The sequence below is a fragment of the Schistocerca cancellata genome, chromosome 2 (genome assembly GCF_023864275.1).
Source record: "Schistocerca cancellata isolate TAMUIC-IGC-003103 chromosome 2, iqSchCanc2.1, whole genome shotgun sequence".
Lineage (NCBI taxonomy): Eukaryota > Metazoa > Arthropoda > Insecta > Orthoptera > Acrididae > Schistocerca > Schistocerca cancellata.
In genome coordinates this window covers 1,119,150,724-1,119,169,612 of record NC_064627.1, presented here as the reverse complement: position 1 = coordinate 1,119,169,612, position 18,889 = coordinate 1,119,150,724, and positions in this window count along the sequence as shown.

Here is an 18,889-nt window from a genome sequence, read left to right as displayed (position 1 = left end):
GATCCAGATATGAGGAAGGAATTGAATCATTCAATGAATGGGACGACATGAAGCGAAATATGGAGAAACAGACTGAACTATGAGGAAAGGAAGAAAAGAAACGGAAGCACTGGTGGTGGAACAAGGAATGTGAGGAAGCGGTAGAGACTCGCAGGAAAGCCTGGAGAGACTGGAACAGCATGAAGGACCCAGAGAAATGGGAAGTTTTCTTAGGAGCAAGAAAGGAAGCAGCCCGAACAATAAGATGGACCACAAGACAAAAGATGAAGCAGGAACTGGACGAGATTGAGACCAACTTCAGGAAAAACAACAGCAGACACTTTTTCAAGAAATTCAAAAAGAGTCTGATTGGATACAAGGGTAGAGAACTGTTTATAAGAGATAAGGAAGCGGAGCTGGCTGTCAGTGTGCGAAGGAGAACTGTCGGATTTTTGCAGAGTACTTTCACGACCTGCTGAACTGTGAACCACCTGAAGAAGAGCTGGAACTTGGGACTGACACAGAAGAGAGAGAGCCACGCCCTCCAACCAGGGATGAAGTTGCACATGCCATAAGCAATATGAAGAATAATAAGGCAACTGGAGAAGATGGTATCGCAGCCGAGATGATAAAGTGGGGAGGCAACAAAGCAATAGACAACATGACCAACATAATTCACCAGATCTGGAGATCAAAGAAGTTGCCAGAAGGATGGAAGAATGCAATTGTAGTACCAATACACGAGAAGGGGGGCAAGAGAGATGCAAACAACTACAGGGGAATATCGCTACTAGAGGTCGGATACAAGGTGCTGTCAAAACTATTGCTCAAGAGAGTAGAAGAACAGGTAGAAAGTACGGTTGGCGACTACCAAGCGGGATTTCGGGATTTAGGAAGGGAAGAGGTTGTGTAGAACAAATATTTATCCTGAAGCAACTGATAGAACATAGGGCCTTAAAAAACAAAAAGACAGTAATAACCTTCGTGGACTTCACAAAGGCATATGACGCCATCGACAGACAGACTTTTGTTAGGATCCTGAAGAACAGAGGACTTGATAGAACTACACAAGAACGATAAAAGAAATTCTGACAGACACAAAAGCAAGGGTGAGATTCAGAGGAGCACAGTCAGAAGAATTTGAGATCAAGACTGGTGTTAAACAGGGAGATGGATTGTCACCATTGTTGTTCAATATAGCACTGGACAAAGTGATCAGGTGGAGAGCAATAAACGAGGAAATGGGAATACCAAAGACCCATGTGGGGGACAAAAAGGACAACAGGGCCCAAGTGGACTGCCTAGCCTTTGCAGATGACATAGCAATAGTAAGTGAGACGGAAGAAGACGCAAAGACACAACTCGACAACTTAAGTAAGTTAGCCAGAAAGGTGGGACTGAGGATCGCCTATAACAAGACAAAGACATTAAACACCACTGCAGACTGCGAAACACCGGAAGGCAATGTGCAAATGGTGGACAAATTTAAATACCTGGGAGAATTTATAACAGGAAGGAACAGGAGCAAGGAGGGAATAACAGAGAGGATAAAGAAGATGAGGTCAGCCTTCTGCATGACGAGAGAGGTATACAATAAAAAGAATATATCCACAGAGGCAAAGATAAGCCACTACAAGGCAACAGTGAGGAATGCAGTATTATATGCTGCTGAGACGATGACACTAGGAAGAAATGGGGCAGAGCAACTAGAGAAAGATGAGAGGAAAATACTGAGAAAAATACTAGGTCCCAAAAGAGGTGGATGCGAAGACCTAGGGAAGAATGGTACCGAAACATGAGAATAATATCCGGGGAAATCAGACTCAAAAGGGCAACGTTTGCTGGGCATGTAGTTAGGATGAATATGGACAGAATGACGAAGAGAATGTAGGCAACAACGGGGAGGACAAGGTGAAAGACAGGAACCAAGTGGATTGTTGAACTTCGGAAGGACTGGTTGGAATTGGGGATCAAGGTCAAAGGAAAGGAAAATTGGAGGAACAAATATACACCGACAAATATGCCGAAGATCAATGACAGAGAAGAATACAGGAAAAGATTAGAATGTCACCAGTGGGGCCGCCAGGAGAAATGGAAACTGAAGATCTCGGAAGAAGAGCGGGAGAGGAGAAGAGAAAGAATGAAGAGGTTCTGGGAGAAGAAGAGGAAAATGCAGTCCACGAAGGGGCTACCCATGGTCTTACAGAGGCCGTAACGCAAGAAGAAGAAGAAGAAGAAAATGTAGCGTCCTTGATATAGGCATATTGGACAGATGTCAGCATACAAAACACGGAATGCATCTAAATTATGAAGGAAAAAACTTTGTGTGTAAAATGATAAATGAAATCATTGCAAGCAGGGAGAGAGCAAACAGCAAAATTCAGTGTACCGGTGTGGGACCAGTCTCAGCAGCAGGAGAAGCAGCATTGTCAAAAACAGCAGAATCATCAGTGATAGGACCAACAGCTGAAACATCAACATATGCATCAGAAACTGTTGCCCATCCTACATGCAACAGAAAGCAAATCCAACGTTTTTTTTTATTTTCAGCCACTCATCCCCTTAACAAGACAAGAACTTCACCACCATGTCATCTAAAGGAGCAGTCAGCATTGGAAAATCCATGAAATGGTCGTATGCTGAGGAAGAGGAAAGTAGCAGTTCCATCCCATCTCAATGATGTTTTGCTGAAGGGCTAGAGCAAAACCATAAAAGATAAGTACAAGTGTAGTGTTTTTACATATTAATGTGCAGTCGCTTAAAAACAAACTTAATGAACTTCAGTATTGGCTGGAAAACTTAAACTGCACTGTTATTTCAATAAATGAACACTGGCTTAGCAATGAGGAACTAAAATTAAGTGTACCATTTGGATATGAATTGGCAACCAGCTACTGTAGAACAAGTTTTAAACATGGTGGTGTATATGTATATGTTAAAAATAGTGTGAATCTAAACTATGAAGTTATAGCTGTAAGTGGACTATGCATAGAAGCAAAATTTGAAGCTCCAGCCATAATGTTGCCAAACCAGGAAATTATAACAGGTTCAGTATACCGCCCCCCCAAAACACAATGAAGACCTGTTAAGTTATCTTGTTCCGTTTTTTCTACACCTCCGTGATGCTGCCCCCATGGGTCAAACAAACCCGTTGCCATTTGAGCTGACCTTGTATACGCTCAATATTCCCTGTTAGTCCTATATGGCATGGGTCTTGCAAACTCCAACTCAGTTGTAGGATGGGTTGTACGAGTGTCTTGCAAGTAATATGCTTTGTAGACAGATTGAATTCTCCTAGTATTCTAGTGATGCAGGAAAGACTGTCACCTTCTTTACCTACAACTGAGGACAACATGTGATCGTCCCATTTCATATCAATAAAAACTGCAACACTCAGGTATTTGAATGAGTTGACCAATTACAATTGTGACTCACTGAGATTGCAATCTTATGACACTAAATATTTTGGTTTTGTGGAGTGTACAATATTTCTTTATGTTTAAAGTAAGTCGCCAATCTCTACACCACTTTGAAATCTTATCAAGATCTTACTGAATATTTGTGCGCCTTATAATAAGATAGTGCTTCATGACAGGTAACTGTACCATCTGAGGTTGCTATTAATATTGTTTGACAAGTAAGTAATATACAACATGAATAGCAAGGGTTCCAGCAAACTTCTCTGGGTCACACCTGAAGTCTTCTGCATCTATCGACTCTCTATTCAAGGATTACAAGTTGTGCTATTCATATGAAGAAATCCTCATTTCAGTCCCAAATCTCACTTGTTTCCCTATATGGTCATACTTTTCGATAGTAAGTGTAGGTGTGGTATTATGTCAAACGCTTTTTGGAAATCAAAAAATACTGCAGCTGCTTGACTGCCATGATCCATGTGCGAATAGCGATATCTATGCTGGCTAGTCATTCTGCTCTAAATACCCCATTACGTTTGAATTCAAAATATATTATAAGGTCCTACAACAAATGGATGTGAAGGAGAAAGGACAACAGCTCTGTGAATGACTTCTGCTACCCTATTTGTACATAGGCGTGACTTGTGCTTTCTTCCAAGAAATGGGCACATTATTTGGTCCGAGAGATCTTTGGTCTATTGTGAGTAAGAGATTAGTTAACTTTCTGCCAAATTTTGTATAGAATCTGAAAGATATTCTGCCAGGCCCTGATTCTTTGTTCAGTTTTTCATCAGTTTCTTAACAGCAGTGACACTAACATCTGTATCACTCTTCTTTGCAGTACACGAGAATTACATGGGGGTAATACTTCTGCATTATCGTTTGTGAAGGAAAATAGAGCTAAGAATTTCTGCTTTTGCTTCGGTGTCCATAATTTCAGTTCCTGTTTCTTCTGTGAGTGTCTGAGTAGTAGGGCACTGCAGGTTCTGTCGGAAAACGCTGACTCAGTATCTGTCAGCACTTTTTTTCCAGTGTCATATTACAGCAGAGACAGTTACACATCACACATCACTGACAGCAGCATCAGCACTTCCTTAACTCCAAGGCCATATCAGGAAACATATGCCAAGGTCAAGGAAGGGAGAAGGGAGGGGAGGAGAGGGGGCCCCAACTATCCTGCTCCACATGCTCCTATAGTCTGCATGAAGCTCCCCCTGCCAAGAGTGCCCCCACTCTGTAGCCAATGATGTGCAAGCTCAGCTCTCCACCCCTTGAGGATCTGGTTCTATAATAAAGTCATCATTTGCTGTCCAGAATGAAGGTCTGCCAGAAGCAGTGATAGCTGGAAAGATGTCTGTCGGTATGTATTATGTTAACTCATCTCTAATTACTATTATTATTGTGTGTGCTTCACTATATTCAGTGTTTTGCTATAATTGTTACAAACATTCAGCAGCAGCTGCAGCCCACAAATTTCTGGTATTAGTAGAGTATTCCATAGCATGAGCAGAGCAGCTGCAATGAACACCTGATCCAGGGTTGAATGAAGACATTCAGATATTTCCACGGTCACAGCTCACAGACCTGGTGTCTTCTGACCATGCCATGGCACAATCACAGCAGCGAAGTCTCACAAGAGTATTGTTATTTGTTAACACATAGAATATAACTGTTGGTCATTCTAAATGTGTAAATGTAAGTAAGGCATCTGACAGTGACTTTGAAATAGATGTATCAAGGTATAAAATGGACAATTTGCCAGTGCTAAAGTGCAATATTCGTGGTCTGAGTGGGACTATACAGATAGAGAGATGACATATGAGTATGACACATCTCACACCTCTATTGACATTCACATGTTTTATAATAAAGTGTCTATAGTGGATTTGCATGGTGAGGCAGTGCTAGAATTAACCTCATTGAATACAGTTATATTTCTAAAACATCAAATTGTGCACTATCAATCAACGCAGATAGATTATGCCATTGGCATCCATATGTGAGAGGGACGTACCATGGATTTGTGCAGTATTTGCACAATAACAGTTTAAATACTGATCAAGGGAGCAATGCTTCAATGCCCATATCCTCCCCCCCCCCCCACCCCCCACCCCATACCAAAGTGTGTAAATTTTGAGCCTGTAACTACAAAATCAGTGGAGGCTGAATTTACAGAAGGAATTCCCATGTACATAGTTGCATCTACAGACTTGAATATAACTCAGGTTAAATTCAAAACAAATAACGATGGTTCCGTTAAGCTGAATGATAGTATGTAAATAAAAAACATGTTCTATAAAGCCGTTCCACAGGACTACATCCAGCATCTCTACGATCGTCTCCATGGGAGAATAGCAGCCTGCATTGCTGCGAAAGGTGGATATACACTGTACTAGTGCCGACATTGTGCATGCTCTGTTGCCTGTGTCTATGTGCCTGTGGTTCTGTCAGTGTGATCATGTGATGTATCTGACCCCAGGAATGTATCAATAAAGTTTCCCCTTCCTGGGACAATGAATTCACGGTGTTCTTATTTCAATTTCCAGGAGTGTACTTTGTTTTCTCGTCGTTGACCAGTAACCCTAGTTAGCTCGCTTCTGGCATAACTCGAGATATATCTGTTGTCACCTTCAGAGTTTCACCCAGAAATATCACATCATCCCAATTTGTGCATTAAAGTCGCCTGGCGCTAGCGGACTGAATCTTTTTGGTAATCTGTCTATGACTTCCTCCAATTCTGCACAAAAGTTGTTTTTCATCTCATCATCTGCATCCTCTGACGGTGCGTGGTAGTTGACGATTTAGATTTTATGTGGCGATGCATTTAACACCATCGCACAAATGCGATTATTTGTTGGTATCCACAGGGGTAACAGACAAAGATACTGTGTCATGCACATCAAAACCAACTTCTGAGGTCGATTTTGGGCATGACTTATTGGTGCTTGTGAGAGTGTCACCAATGTGCATAGTTGTTTCATTACTCCTGTTATGAGGGACCTGTTGTTGCATGTTCCAATTTGAAAACCATTTCACAGCCCCTTATTCAAGCCTCTGTAAATAGCCATATGATCCATCTGATATGTCTTCTTCTTTGCTTGTTTCTCAACAATTTTTAAAGCTAGTAGGTTGTCAGCCTTCAGGGCTCAAGCCCAGTAGTGGGGCTGCCACCCACGGTGTCTGGGCCACCTGGTTTATTTTCTAAATTCCTTCTTCTAGACTGACTGCCTTCACCCCAGCTCAAGGACCCCACCTATCATTACCCAGTTTGAGTTTGAGTTTTTTCTTCTACTAGGCTGCTTGCTTTCTTTGTGGTTATTGAGTCCAGCCCACCCAGTCTTTGCTGGTTTTGTCTGACCCGAATATTTCATTTTTCCAATACCACCCATATCTCAGAGGCATTCCCCATCTGCCACCTAGGAAAGTCCCCGATGGGGACTCTGCAATGCTGACGAGCATGGGCACGGAGATGTGGGGGGGGGGGGGGGGGGTGGGCATTCAGCAGGACACTGGATTACAAATACTTGATGATGTGCTAGCTGGTGCATCGAGTTATGAGTACATGCATTTAAAAGCATTAAAAATCTTTGTTCATTTCTGTACTAGAGATCTGACAAATAAATTTGTTCTACATCTTATTTTTACAGTTGTACCTCATCTACATTAAACTGTCTGTTCCAAACGTATCGAAAAAATTTGAAGAGAAAAGAACAATATCATCTGTCACAGATCCCAGAAAAGCAAAATTAGTTTGTTTCACCAAACATTTTTTTTTGGGGGGGGGGGGGGGAGGGGAGGAAAGTCATCAGTCTATTGACTGGTTTGATGCTACTCGCCAGCATGAATTCCTCTCCTGTGCCAATCTTTTTATCTTATAGTAGCATTTGCAATATATGTCCACAATTAGTTGTTATATGTATTCCAATGTCTATCTTCCGCTACTGGTTTTACCTTCTACAGCTCCCTCAAATACCACGGAAGTTACTCCTTAACATCTTAAGCGATGCCCCTCCTTCTTGTCAGTATTTTCCATATATTCCTTTCCTCGCTGATTCTCCAGAGATCCTCCTCATTCCTTACCTTACTAGTCTACCTAATTTCCAACATTCGTCTGTTGCACCACGTCTCCCGCTTCAATTCTTTATTGTTCCGGTTTTCCCACAGTCCAATTTTCAATATCGTACAATGCTGTGCTCTAAACGTATATTCCTAGAAAGTTCTTCCTCAAATTAATACGTACATTTGATGCTAGCACACTTCTCTTGGTCAGAATTGTCCCTTTTTTGCAGTACTAGTCTCCTTTTTATGTTCTCCTTGCTTCATTCATCGTGGTTTATTTTGCTTGCATAGTAGACGAAATCCTTAATTTTGTATATTTCTTGATCAACAGTTTTGATATTAAGTTCCTCGCTACCCTCATGTCCGATACTTGTCATTACTTTCATCTTTCCTCGGTTTAATCTCAATCCACGTTCTGTACTCAGTAGACTGATCATTCCGTTCAACAGGTCCTATAATTCTTCTTCACCATCACTGAGTATAGCAATGTCATCAACGAATTTTATCATTAATATCCTTTCACTCTGAATTTTAAATCCACTCTTGAACCTGTCTTTTTTCCGTCATTGCTTCTAATACGTATAAATGCAACAGTAGGGGTAGTGACTGCATCCCTGTCTTAGATCCTTTTTAATTGGAGCACTTCGTTCTTGGGTCTTCCAAACCTATTGTTCTCTCTTGTACGACTGTTCATCCCCCATCCGGCCATAATGATTTAGGTTTTCCGTGATTCCCCTAAATCGCTCTAGGCAAATTCCGGGATGGTTCCTCTGAAAGAGCACGGCCGATTTCCTTCCCCATCCTTCCCTAATCCGATGAGACCGATGACCTCGATGTTTGGTCTTTTCCTCCAAACAACCCAACCCAACCCTCTTGTACATATTGTATATCGCATGTATTTCCATATAGTTTGCTTCAGTTTTTTTTTTTTTTGAGAAGTAGGAACATCTTGCACCATTTTACATTGTCAAAAGCTTTATCCAGGTCGACAAATCCTATGAATGTGTCTTGATTTTTCTTCAGTCTTACTTCCAATACCAAGCGTAATGCCAAGAGCGCCTCTCTGGTGCCTTTGCCTTTCTTAAAGCCAAATTGATTATCATGTAACAGATTCCCAATTTTCTTTCCCATTCTTCCGTATATAATTCTCATCAGCAACTTGGATGGATGAGCTGTTAAGGCGATTGTGTGACAGTCCTCATATTTAGTCGCTGTTGCTATCTTCAGAGTTGTGGGGGTGATGTTTTTCCGAAAGTCAGATGTATGACGCCAGTCTCATAGATTCTACACACCACGTTCAATAGTTGTTCCACTTTACTTATTCAGTCGAGCAGACCCTTACAATTATGGTACTTTCATTATATTAGGAAGGTTCTGTGGTCAATGAGACTAATAAATAGGGTTGACAGTGGTTGTAATACTGAATTCAACGGCAGCTAGATGCATGAAGCTATTAGAGATAGTGGAGCTAAGCATTTGTTTTGCTGGACAGCCACGTCTGTGGCACCAGAAGTTTATTGGTGCCAATTTGGAAAACGTGGCATGCCGTGAGAGCAGGTATCGACAGAGTTAAGGGAGACTCGGGCCGGCGTTTTTTGCACAGCAGAAGCTGAAGCAGAGGACACGGCCTAAGCCACAGGCGGGTCCACAGTAGAGATGGGCAAAACTGTTCTTTTCAGAGATTGGATCAGAACTGTTCACTCCCTGAAATGAATTAGCTCTTTTTCATGACTCACCACTCATTTACAATAGAAAATGAATAGAAGGCACATTGCCCTTTAAACTTGGTTTATTCCAGTACTATACCTGTATTTTGATCTTATTTGATCCTATTTTGAAGTAACACAGATAATGAGTAAGAATTTTGTATTGTTTATTGAAATTTCCACGATATGACAAAGTTTTTGATTTTTGATTTATTTTGCACTATCGTGGTTTTTTGGGTGATCGGAAAATGTTGTAACTTGAGATTTACATTAACAATATATTTGGCTATAATGTATTAAAATTTCATTAACCTCATACAAATACATCGCAAGCCATATATTTTTAAAGTGAATGTTTCCTTCCGAAGATGCCTAAAATCGCAAAATCCGTACCTGAATAAGAAAAAAAAAATACAAATTTGACTGTAAAACGAAAGTGCTGCATATAGCCTTACGCAGAATAAAACAAGGAAAATATTGGTGTATCACATTTTGCGATACGTTTATCAGTTCGCTCGTAATTAAAGCGTAAATTCGAGTGTCCATAATAAAAGTCCTATAGTAAGAGGAGTCGTCAGGAACCTAATCTGATCAGTTTAAACAAATAAAAATAAAATAAAAACAAATGATGTATACATAACATAATAATGTAATATACATAGCGGTATTACTACGAAGAACAATATCCAGTAGAGACGAACTCCGATGCAGAAGCACTGAGTCGAGCAGGTCGAGCTGTGAGCTGTATTACTGCGTGAGCTAAGACCGCAGAGACCAGAGTGACACCTGAGTTGCTTTGCTCAACGCTCTGGCTAGAGTCGAGAACGGTGGGGTGAGCGTTGAGCGGGCGAGTTCCGAGGGTGGGGGGAGCGGTGAACGGCCACCACTCACCCGCTCCGAGACAAATCGTCCATTCCCTTGCGAGCAGGTTGTTGCAAGTAGTTCCTATGTTATCCGCTAGGTGGCTCTCTGTCCTGTTGCTCGCATCAACTGCCCAGAGGGCAGGACGTGCGACTGAAACGATCGCCGACAGAGTGCGATGCGAAGTTAAGCTGCGCCAGACACTGCACGCGGCAGAGGATGCACAGAGACGGCACGGCATATGTGAAACACAAAATCCAATGGGGCACTGCACAATGCAGGCAGCCAAGGTAGAAGCAGGGCAGAGGCCGGCGCTGGCTGTGTTGTGTGGCGTGCACTGTGCTGTGACCAGCAGAGGCGCTGCTGATATGCTCCGTCTCTCTCTCTCTCTCTCTCTCTCTCTCTCTCTGCCGTGGGAAACGTTTGGAGCTACCGTTCTTTATTTCTGAATCACTGATTGTTCACTCCTTTGAAAGATTCAACTCTATGAATCAGTTCAAGAGCGGATCCCCCATCTCTAGTCCACAGACCACTGGAAGCGGCGAGCCCAGAGGGGTCACAGCATACTGTCCCAGAGGCCAGGGACAGAACTTTTCACGAATGCTTTCACCGCTGCACAACGGTCTGGTACACTGACAGTTGTTCTCAGGGGTCCTCACGCCGTTTCCTAGGAACCTTTCTGAACGATCGGTATGAGTTAGGCCTGTGAAAACATTTCGCCTAAGCGGCTGGAATGGGGCGGCACTGCAGGACGCTCGACGCTGCGTTGCTGGAAGAGCTCTTGCATTTTTTGAGGCCACATAGTCACCCAAGGTGCGCCGTTTCCCACATTGCAAAATAATAGTGTTTTGCTTGGGATGCCGACCATCATATTAGAAAACATAACATTGGACACCTGTTCGCTTCCTCTAAATATGTTAGGATTGGAGGACAATTTTTACTGCCTTATGGAGGGAGGCTATGTGTTACACTGGGTGATATGCTGTTGGCGCAGTAGAGTGTTACCATTTTCGATTAGTAGTTTTCAGCTCCTTGGTGCATACTCGACGTGGAGTATTTTTCGAACTTGTGAGAGGCGAGAGGAAGAGAAGGGAACTCAGTTTTTAGGCGTGGACGACATATTTTTTTGTTTATTTGCTGCTAACATTTACAAATGACGTGCCACCTAGTTACTAAGACAGGTCGTATTTTCACTGTGTGAAATTGTACATGTGAAACGTATTTCATATTTCTTATTTGTAATAGGGATTAATAATATTGCAGCTATAAATATTTTACTTGTAGACTTAAAAGTAATTAAGAATTTAAAGTCTTAAAATTAACGATTTATGAATGGAAGAATTTCGGAAGATCACTTTATTACATATTATAAATTCGGAAAAATTTTCTAAAATAAGGAGCTTGTATTTAAGAAGGAGAAATAAAAGATAGTAGGAAAGTACATAGATCTGTATTAGAGACACCTCTCCTAGTTATCTCGGGTGTGAAGGCTCGGCAAATAGTCGAGTCTGTCATATTCGAGGTAGCTTACAAAACATATCTTTAATACTGGTTTGGTAATTTATGAGTACAAGCATGTGCTGTATTACTCTTATATTACATAATTACACCTTTTTCCTTACAGTTTAATAAACAATTATATCAGTTAAATTACACTTATTACTTAAGACGTTTCTACATATATTGAAATGAGTTGATCCATTTCTGTGTCAATTGAGTCTTGTCTTACATTCAGTTCTCTACATTAATCACACAGTTTGCATGTCTTTAAGCATTTGAATCTGTTTCAGTGTTTGTGTCTGTGTTTTTCCAAGTATCCTGTCCCTGTGTTTGTGCGTTTGCTCTTATTTGTGTTTGTATAATTCATTAACATTGGTGACACATTATCAGCATTATCGGTTATGTCATTCAGTATGCTGCAAACGTCGGGCTGTCGAAGACTTTGCCCTATGTTGCCATTCTCAGTTCAGGGTCGTATGTATGTAAGTCTGTCACAGTTTCTGTTTCTCTTTAAGTGATCATAGCTGTTCGGCTGAGACCAAACAGACGGAAGTGTTCTGGATATGGCCCATGGCCCGTGAGGAAATGGACCATGCCACGAGTGGGATTTATATATTTCAGCCTCATTCTTTTGTGGCGGCGTTCGTAGCGACAAACACTTCGCTGTAGAAACGGCTTACGAAGTCACCGCCACACTTTTAATAGCGGGCCGACCGGTCCGCTGGAACAGTGAACAGAAAGATGAAAACCCAAACACTCTGATTAAATAAAAGTCGGTACTTATCTTTATTAACGAAGATACAGAAACACAGTAGTGAACTCCGTGTCTACAGAAATCTGTCTAGTTCGAGTCGGAGCGGCTAGGTCAGCGTCGGCTGACGACAAACAACAACTCTGCTGCGATGAACACACAACTGACTAGCAAGTACACAAATCGGTGGCGAGTATACAACTGCGCGGCGAATACAGAACTGTCCTAGCGCTCGCGACTCCAGCGCTTAAGAAGCCAGAAGCCAGCGGTGGCGCGCGCAGACTTGCGGCGATTTCCTGTATCGCTGGCGCTGCTTATGCGGACGGCGTCCGGACTTTGATGCTGCCAACCTTTTGGCAGCGGGCTCGGTTGGCATTACTGGCTAGGATATAACACATTCATCACTTGATGTTTGGGGAAAAGGTGTAGACGCAGTGCCCTATTTCTGTCGTATCCCATTATCTCCACCAGGTATCATTTCGCCAGCGGTATCGTTGGCGCCTTTCTCTGATGTCCTCTTCTATAATTTCAAATATCTTATCGCGTCTGCCTTTTTTCAACCAATGTGCTGCTGCTCTTTGATGGACACTGATGCCAGTGGGGCGCACTGCCTGACAGCCTGAGCAGAACACTTCCTTGACCACATCTCATAATGATTTTATGTGCTGTAAGCCTCAGTCCATGCATCCAGGAGCTCTCTGCAACACATGATATAGATTCAAATAGTGCGATATGATATGTATGTTTTGTCTTTATGGGTACTCTATATTTTGTAGTATTCAGCCTTGCTAAGTAGCGGAATTCAGTTGGGTGCCACGGAGCAGAGAATTCGATTCGGTCTTGTGCTATGGAGGAGGGAAGTAGATTTGACATTGGGCCGGAGAGTCTAGGCGTGTAGGTGGATTCGAACGAGAGGAGGAGACGGAGGTCCACTGAACCTGATGCAGAGGCGTACAGGCCACCACATTCGAGATGTCTGCATCTGTATGGTGAGAATTTCGCAGCACCGGCATTACCAATCTTCAGATTGGATTCCACCGACTGGACCACATACTACAGCAGCAGCAGTCGCTGTCCGATTTAAACGCATTATAGTAGTTTGTTCCTGTCAACAGTTCACAATGACTGTCAATCGTGTTGGATAGTCTGGTCACATTACCCATTTTTAAAACCAGAATTAAAGTAAATTTGCCACCCTCTGGTCAGCTTTGTCAACTGTACATCAGTACATTTCATTTAATGAACATGAGCATTAATTTAATTGATGATATATTGAGCTATTTTTCATGTCATTCCTGTCTTTTGGGAATAAATCTGTCATGATATTGAATACTGTTTGTTATTCAGTATACAAGACTCCTCGGCTAACTTTTTTAATTTGATGTAGTGTAATTGAAGACCTACAGCCGTCCTTACAGTGTTATTTATTATATGTCCACCCATTTCGGTACTTCAGTACACCATCTTCAGACCTTAACTGACGCTGATTCATCAGTGGCCAACATCTATGAATTAGTTTCCACAAACTAACTGTGACAACGATGTTGTCTCTCCCACCACCAACTACTGGTTGGAAACACATCTTTGTTGCAGATAGTCTGCGAAAACCAGTTCATAGATGTTGGTCACTGATAAATTGTGTATACGACTGGAGTTAACCCCCTCTGCGCCAGTTACGGCCTGGAGATAGTGTACTGAAGCACCGAAACTGGTAGCCATATAATAAATAACATCGTAAGGGCGGCTGTAGATGTTCCATTTTATTACATAAGTGATCAGCCGAAGTCCCTCAAACTTCCAATCAGAATGATGGATATTAATTTTGTTTATTTTTGTTTGGGGAGTAATAGGAGTAGTCTTTGAATACTGAAATAAAGTTTCATTTCACAGGGGAAAATTGCCTTCTCATGCACACTTAGTTTCCATTATGTATAAGGTATAAGCAGTGTCACTGATGGGCGATTCTGTGTCTTAGACATAGTCAGGTGCTGAAGTTATCAAGCCGGCCGGTGTGGCCGTGCGGTTAAAGGCGCTTCAGTCTGGAACCGCGTGACCGCTACGGTCGCAGGTTCGAATCCTGCCTCGGGCATGGATGTGTGTGATGTCCTTAGGTTAGTTAGGTTTAATTAGTTCTAAGTTCTAGGGGACTGATGACCTCAGAAGTTAAGTCGCATAGTGCTCAGAGCCATCTGAACCATTTTTGAAGTTATCAGAGGTATCCACATACCTGCCCACCAAACTGGAAATTTTGTGCAAATTGTCGTTCCCTGCCAGGATTTAGAATTTTTTGGGAACTTTTGGGATGTAGTCAGGCTATTATTACTGGATTAATCTTGTGCAGAAGTTGTTGCCACACAGGATGGGACTTTGGTTAGTACGAATTTAATTTGAGGATTCATAATATTCTTTTTAATAACCAGTCAATTTCATGTCATATGATTGTGATTGGCGCAGACTTTTACTAGTCCCCTGTGTATTTTTTTTTTCTTAGGTGAATAATACTTTCTGTGTGTACTGCTTTGGGGTTTCTGCACCATATGTTATGTTGTTTACAGTGTCGGTACCAGCATTGTTCTTTTGGAGGTGTTATTTCATATATGTGTGTCAATCTAGTGGAGCGACGATGCCCCAACACTCGATATTTCGTGTCAGGTAATTTCAACTGGAGGAGGAGACAGGGACGCTACCATAATGCTGGGCCATTTACCGACTGCGGTTCTAAATTTGAGGTCGCATGTCTGTGCTGCCATGTCCTTCGTGGAAACTTCATGGCAATTTCTGCCACCGAATGTATCGGGAAGATCAAATGTAGTGGGAAGAGGTAGAAGGCACCGTATTAAGACTTGTGCAAGCTTTCCAACTGAGTAATTTGTTTCCACTACAGTGCCCTGTTCACCTTGGTCCGTGTCACAGGGTCCCGCAATGCTGAGGCCACCACCCCAGCGACCCAAAGCAAAGCACTGCTGTGTGTCAGCCTTGTAGGACCGTGTCGTCAGGGCTGCTCCAACAGCCGGCTCAGCAGTCTTCTTCCCCGTTGACCCAGCGCTGCTCTGCTGGGAGCCGCAGAGCAGCCCACTGCTTCCTTCCTCAGTGGCATAGCTGAGATCGCGGCGACCACAAGCGCATGCGATCCGGCATACGAATCTGCGGCCCTCACATCGGTATGCCTCCAGTGTGTGTTGGGAGTGAAGACGATGCCCCCGGTAGAGAGTTGAGAGTGGCCTGCCTCTGTCTGGCTGGCTATGGACCACGCGTTGGCCTCAGATGGGTCGAATCAATGACCCGCCGTGGACTGGAACGCTGGCGCCCCATCTGCTGCTGCGTGTAGCTGGTGGTGTGACATGCCCCGCCATCCAGGAGAGCTGCCACACTTGAATGAATCTCGTTAGAAACCCGCACCTACACTCCTGGAAATGGAAAAAAGAACACATTGACACCGATGTGTCAGACCCACCATACTTGCTCCGGACACTGCGAGAGGGCTGTACAAGCAATGATCACACGCACGGCACAGCGGACACACCAGGAACCGCGGTGTTGGCCGTCGAATGGCGCTAGCTGCGCAGCATTTGTGCACCGCCGCCGTCAGTGTCAGCCAGTTTGCCGTGGCATACGGAGCTCCATCGCAGTCTTTAACACTGGTAGCATGCCGCGACAACGTGGACGTGAACCGTATGTGCAGTTGACGGACTTTGGGCGAGGGCGTATAGTGGGCATGCGGGAGGCCGGGTGGACGTACCGCCGAATTGCTCAACACGTGGGGCGTGAGGTCTCCACAGTACATCGATGTTGTCGCCAGTGGTCGGCGGAAGGTGCACGTGCCCGTCGACCTGGGACTGGACCGCAGCGACGCACGGATGCACGCCAAGCCCGTAGGATCCTACGCAGTGCCGTAGGGGACCGCACCGCCACTTCCCAGCAAATTAGGGACACTGTTGCTCCTGGGGTATCGGCGAAGACCATTCGCAACCGTCTCCATGAAGCTGGGCTACGGTCCCGCACACCGTTAGGCCGTCTTCCGCTCACGCCCCAGCATCGTGCAGCCCGCCGCCAGTGGTGTCGCGACAGGCGTGAATGGAGGGACGAATGGAGACGTGTCGTCTTCAGCGATGAGAGTCGCTTCTGCCTTGGTGCCAATGATGGTCGTATGCGTGTTTGGCGCCGTGCAGGTGAGCGCCACAATCAGGATTGCATACGACCGAGGCACACAGGGCCAACACCCGGCATCATGGTGTGGGGAGCGATCTCCTACACTGGCCGTACACCACTGGTGATCGTCGAGGGGACACTGAATAGTGCACGGTACATCCAAACCGTCATCGAACCCATCGTTCTACCATTCGTAGACCGGCAAGGGAACTTGCTGTTCCAACAGGACAATGCACGTCCGCATGTATCCCGTGCCACCTAACGTGCTCTAGAAGGTGTAAGTCAACTACCCTGGCCAGCAAGATCTCCGGATCTGTCCCCCATTGAGCATGTTTGGGACTGGATGAAGCGTCGTCTCACGCGGTCTGCACGTCCAGCACGAACGCTGGTCCAACTGAGGCGCCAGGTGGAAATGGCATGGCAAGCCGTTCCACAGGACTACATCCAGCATCTCTACGATCGTCTCCATGGGAGAATAGCAGCCTGCATTGCTGCGAAAGGTGGATATACACTGTACTAGTGCCGACATTGTGCATGCTCTGTTGCCTGTGTCTATGTGCCTGTGGTTCTGTCAGTGTGATCATGTGATGTATCTGACCCCAGGAATGTGTCAATAAAGTTTCCTGTTCCTGGGACAATGAATTCACGGTGTTCTTATTTCAATTTCCAGGAGTGTATTTATAGGCAGCTGTGCGCCTCTGTTTTGCTGACGCACCGCCCCAAGTCACGTACTCACGACACCTAGGTTGCGCCAGTGGGCCCCTTCTGCCTGTAACTTGCGCCATGCAAACTGCTGCGGTTACACTTCTCAGTGATTCGACAGCCCTGTGGCCTCCATTCTACTTCGCAACCACTGGTCAGCGTAACTTACTGCTAACCAGCCCGTGCATAGCTGTAACTTGTGCGCTCAGAATATTGCAGGAAACTAACTGTCCCTACCCTAAACTACCTACTCATCTTACACCCTCGGTATCCAATCCACTGGGACTTGGACTACCTTTGGTTCCCTCTTGGAATTAGCTTTCTGCCTGATCAGAAAGAAAACAACATATAACAAAGTTAAGGCTGCGATGACACTTAGCACAGAGGTGCTCAAAATGGTCGTTGTGTGCCATTGCCTTTCCCTATACTGAGCAACATGTTGCACAAGCTGTTCGGCTGATACGCACCCCTCTTGTTCTAAAATGAACTGGTTTACGGATCTCAACAGACCTCGCCCCAGAGTTTGATTTAACAAGGTCATATTCTGCCTTGGCAAAAACTCTAAAGTGGCTTCTGGCCAGTACAGCTGTGGCTGCGTAACGTTCAATTGCGGGACTTCTGAAATTGATGCTGGCAGATGGAGGTTGGTGCTATCATGTCATTTCCATTCATTCAAATTCCGCTCCCCTCCAGCTCTATACGTTTCACTTCTGCAAATACTCCCCGCTACTACTACCAGGTTCTTGTAGGTGAAGAAGATCCAATGCATCCTGACCCGTTGCAAGCTCAATTTTGGCTCCACGATGTCCCTTGGGCAGTTTATTCCTCTTCCCCTGGCTAAAAATAACTGCACCTTGCATGTGTCCCATATCAAAATCCAGTTGTGTACTAGCGCTTGCGCGACCATTGCTGCCTGTTGATTTGACATAGCCACCATCTCCACATACCTCGAAAAATGGTCTATTATTGTGAGAACGAATCTGTTCCCCGATGGCGTTCGCCTAAAAGGTCCTAAGACATCAATCCCCAACAAAGAAAATGGACATGTCGCTTCCAGCAACCGTTGTAGCTGCATCTGTTTCCGACTCAAATGTGCTCTTTGCGCACGTGGTATACGATTCTTGACATACTGATCCTCATCTCCTTTCGTACCTCTCCACCAATACCTCTCCGCCACTCTCCTATTCGTCGCTCTACACCCACCATGACCACATAACACGTGATCATGTGCATCCTTTAAAACCTTATCCCTCAACTTCGCTGGCACTACTACCCATGGGCCTAGCTTCATTTCCCTACGCAGAAGACCGTCGTACATATTATACTGTGGCTGTGTCCGATACAATTTACAATAGTTGTCGGCGTCCTGTAATTCTTGCCATACCGCTAGGTCATAACTTATGACTTCTACTTTTGCCACCTTCCTGCTTAGTGCACCCGCATTACCGTGTTTCTTCCCAGGCTTGTGCACCACCTCGTAGTCGAATTCACTAAGCCTCACAGCCCATCGAGCGAGTCTAGTGGACGGATCCTTCAACCCCAACAACCACTTCAACGCAGCATGATCTGTCACTACTCGAAATCTTCTGCCTTATAAATAACATTAAAAATATGTGAGTCCATAGGTTACGCTAAGCATCTCCCCCTCAGTTGTTGAGTAATTCCTCTCTGCTGCATTCAACTGCCTGGACGCATAGGCTACAGGATGTTCTTTCCCATCAATTTCCTGACTAAGAACACACCCTAAGGCTTGATTCGATGCATCA